Source organism: Capsicum annuum, chromosome 1 (genome assembly GCF_002878395.1).
Source record: "Capsicum annuum cultivar UCD-10X-F1 chromosome 1, UCD10Xv1.1, whole genome shotgun sequence".
In the NCBI taxonomy this organism is placed as follows: domain Eukaryota; kingdom Viridiplantae; phylum Streptophyta; class Magnoliopsida; order Solanales; family Solanaceae; genus Capsicum; species Capsicum annuum.
In genome coordinates, this window is record NC_061111.1 from 3,952,029 (window position 1) to 3,956,415 (window position 4,387).

Sequence of the window (4,387 nt, forward strand, 5' to 3'; positions counted from 1 at the left end):
ATGACTTATCATAATATTGATTAATTTAATTAAGTCATAACTTTTTACAGTAATCAAGAATGTCATTAATAAATAGAGGTGAACAGTTGCGATTTTTTGCCTAACTCATTCAAGTTCGATCCTCTATAAATAGGTCCCTCCTTACTCAATCGTTCGTTCAACTACACAATATTTATTCCTTGCTTTTGTTACACCTTCAACTACTTTCTCTTCAAGGACTTGATAGCTTTTTTCTGTCTCTGGTAAGTTTTTTTCTTGAGTTTTCGGTAAATATACGTTGTATTACATTACATTAGAATTCTTTCTTTTCTTTACTTTTGTGTTTACGTGTGTGTTTTATCAATTTATGTATTTTTTAGATATGGCTGATCCTGTGTGGGATGTCGCTATTTTACGAGATTCCATGAGGAAACTGCAGAAGGAGGTTCATGACCTACTTTGGGAGTTAGCTGCCGTCAGAGTAAGGATGCTGCGGGAGATCCGCAAGCTGCGGAGGGCGCTGCTGCTGCCCTTTGAAGATTGGCCGGCTGGCCATACAAATACTAATGATATTAATAATGATGATAATAATAATTAAGTTTTTTTTCTGTTATCTATGTATTTATTTTGTTTGTTTTATAAAAAATTATGTTTGATGCACTTGACTTTTTATTTCTTATTTAATTTTTGTGTTGTCTATTTCTATTTTTTAACGAATGCATGTCTACAATTAAGGAATAATTTGATTCCAGTATCAATAGCAAGAATATATGAGTTATCTGTTAGGTTTTGTGTGTGACAGGAGCTATATCTGAATTTTGTTGTTCAAAACATATTAGTAATCTGATGAAATAGATTATTTATCTGTTGAAACAGATTGCTAATCTGGTGCAACAGAATACCCATCCATTCGATTCATATTACGGGCACCTAAAACCCTTAAACATGAATCCATCCAACATGAGTCTACTGTTACAACAGAACATTTATCTGTTGCCGCAGATAATGGATCAGTTTAAACTGATTGCTCTTGTATTGCATTCATGTTCGTGTGCAGGCTATTGTTGAAAAAACAACACCCTAGCAGTTACCCAGATTCAACTAAAAAGCATAATCTGACTTACCAAAGTCTTCTCTCAAGTAAATTTCAAAGTCGAAAGTGATTTACGAAACAAAATTTGATATAAGAATTTGGTCAAAGAGCAGCAGTTGGGGTAACAACAACAACAACAACAACAACAACAATGGTCAATAAGAAGAATATGAAGATGATAATGAAGTATAAGATGGTGATAATGAATCAGAAGATGATGAATAAAGCAACAGCAACAATGAACAACAAATATCACGAAAAGAGAGAAACTAACAACGGATGAGGAGAGAGAGAAAGGCACCTTTTTTTCCTTCGTTTCTCGTTATATATTAACTAACATTTGGATCAAAGTGTAAATTTAAAAACTTGTGGGTTATTTTAAAATTTTTAAAACTTTCTTAAATCGTAATTAAGTAATTGTCACCTCTACTCAATTATTAAGACTTGTGGCATCTACACCTCATTTTAAAACTCTTTTGTCACCTATGGCCCAAACCCCCTAGTAACTTCATAAATTTTTACCATCCAAGATAGACTCAAACTTTAAAACCGCCTTACCAAAACCACAAATTACTATCTCTCTCTTATAATAACAGTGTCCAAAATGTACTCTATGCACAATAAATATTTGACAAGATTTTACCTCTCCTAACAATTCTCTTTCGTCTAATAACACTATTGAAGATTTACTCTCTGCACAATAAATATTTGACAAGAGTTTACCTCACCTAACAATAATTGTGTGAGCCACTTTAATTTTTTGACAAATATTTTAATGGGTCCTATTTTATCAACTCATCCTCTCCCCTTCATTTCTTCAAAAAAAAAAATTTTGAGTTGTCACAATCTATTTTTTTTAAAATTTTCTTTTCTTTTTCTCTCAAATATTTTATATCCGATTTTGACATAAATAAAGGACTCAAAACAAGTCATTTTTAATATAAATTAGATTTTTAAAATTGTCAAAATATAAATCACTCCCTCCATTTAAATTTATATGAATTATTTGACTTGGCACAGAATTTTAAAAAGAAAGAAAGAAAGACTTTGAAAATTTATGTTCTAAAATAAGTGATAGATATTTGTGTGGCTATAGATCATTTCATTAAGGATAAAATGGGTATTTCAAAGTAAAATTGTTAATAAATATAGAATATGTCATTCAGTTTTAGACTGATTAAAAAAAGTGAGTCATATAAATTGGGACAGACGGAGTGCAAATCATCTTTTAAAATAACTATTCATATAGTTAATTTGGTGTGAATTCACGTTTTTAACATTTTAAAGGTCCACGACTAAATTAAGTCTTGCAAATTGATTAAAAAAAAAATCAACATGCGAGTTATTTGGAGTCAAGATAAAACTTCTACACTGAAATTTTTAAGTCAAACTTAATTAATTCACAACTGAAATATCGCCTTGATAACCATCAATTGAACTGCTATTTAAAGGTCCTTTTGTTTGTAAACAAAATAAATATGAATTTAACTTTAAAAGTAATCATATTATTTACTATTAATTACCATATAAATAAATTAATTTATCGAGTAAACTATCACTATTTTAATCCCAAAAATTTCATTCATGGTTTCTCTTAGTTAGATATTTTTATCACTCATTCTGTCCCATTTTATATGTCGCCATTTTCTTTTTAGTTCGTTCAAAAACGAATGTCATCTTTCCTTATTTGGTAACTATTTAATAACAACATCTTTATTTTATTCTTACTGGATCTCACTTAATAAGAAAAGACAATTAAAAAATAAACTTTAAAAGGGGCAATTTTGTAAACTTTACAAAATCATCACTTATTTCTTAAACTTCGTACTTTGTCAAAAGATGATACATAAAATGAAATGGAAAGAGAATTTGGATCCATTTTTTAAAAAAAAAGTAAAAAAATTAAAAATTTGTTAAGTAAAATAACTAAAGAGGTAGAAGTATTCAAAGAAAAAAAATATAAATACAAGTCAAAAAATGGTGATTAAAAGATTTCAAATGAGATGAGAAAGCTTAGAATAAGTAAGAAAAAAAGTAGAATTAAAAAAAGTAAAAATTGAGGAGTAATCTAAGGTTCCGTTTGGCCATGAAAATTACTTCCTCCGTTTAAAAAAGAATAACCTACTTTTCCTTTTAGTCTGTTTCAAAATGAATGACCCATTTCCTTTTTTGACAATACTTTAATTTCAATTTTCCACATGACATGTCTAGGACTACAAGATTAAAGGATATTTTGATACATTTGACACAACTTTAATTTAAGGCCACAAGATTCAAAAGTCTTCTTTATTTTCTTAAACTTTGTGCCAAGTCAAAGTAGATCATTCTTTTTTAAACGGAGGGAGTATAATTTTTTGGAGTTGAAGTTAAAGTTGGAGTTGAAATTATGTTTGACTATGAATATATAAATTAAAGTTGTTTTTCAAATTGGCAAAATGACCTTTTGAACCCTTGTACTATGTCGGTTTTGTAAGTTGGACGTTTCTACTTACATGTTTGTCATCTGGACCCTTGAACCCATTAAAAAATAATATTTTGCACCTTTTGACCGTTGATCTTGCTTATGTGGCATTGAAATTATGACTAGGACAAAGAGAGTGTAGCCCTTGCCTGGGGTGCGAGTGGAGGTCAATTTTTGGCCAATTTTACATTAAAATAATTAAACAAAATAAAAATAATATTAAAATTAAAAAATAAAATAAAATAAAAAGGGTCCATTTTTTCCCTCCATCTTTTTTTAATTTAAATTTTTTTCAAAAATTTAAAAATACTTTTTAAAATTTTAAAATAATTTAAAAATATTTTTAAAAAAATAAAAATAATTTTAAAATATTTTTAAAAATTTTAAAAAAAATATTTTTTCCCTCCCCACCCCACCCCAGCCCGTCCCCACCCTCATATCCCTCCCAGCCCCATCCCATCCCACCCCACCCTAACACCCGTCCAGCCCTTCCCCACCCCCACCCTAGCCCGTCCCCACCCCCACACCCCTTCCAGCCCCCCACCCTACCCCAACACCCGTCCAGTCATTCCCCACCCCCACTCTAGCCCGTCCCTACACCCCTCTCAGCCCCATCCCATCCCACCCCACCCCTAGCCCCCCACCCCATCCCACCCCACCCCCAGCCCCTCCACCCTACCCCAACCCCATCCTCATCCCCCACCTCACCAGTCCCGTCCAGCCCCTCCCCACCTCCATCCCCCACAACCCTCCCAGCCCCATCCCCACACCCCACCCCAACACTCTTCCAGCCCCTCCCACCACCACCACCTTCACTTTTTATTTTTTATTTTATTTTTTCCTCAATTCAATTC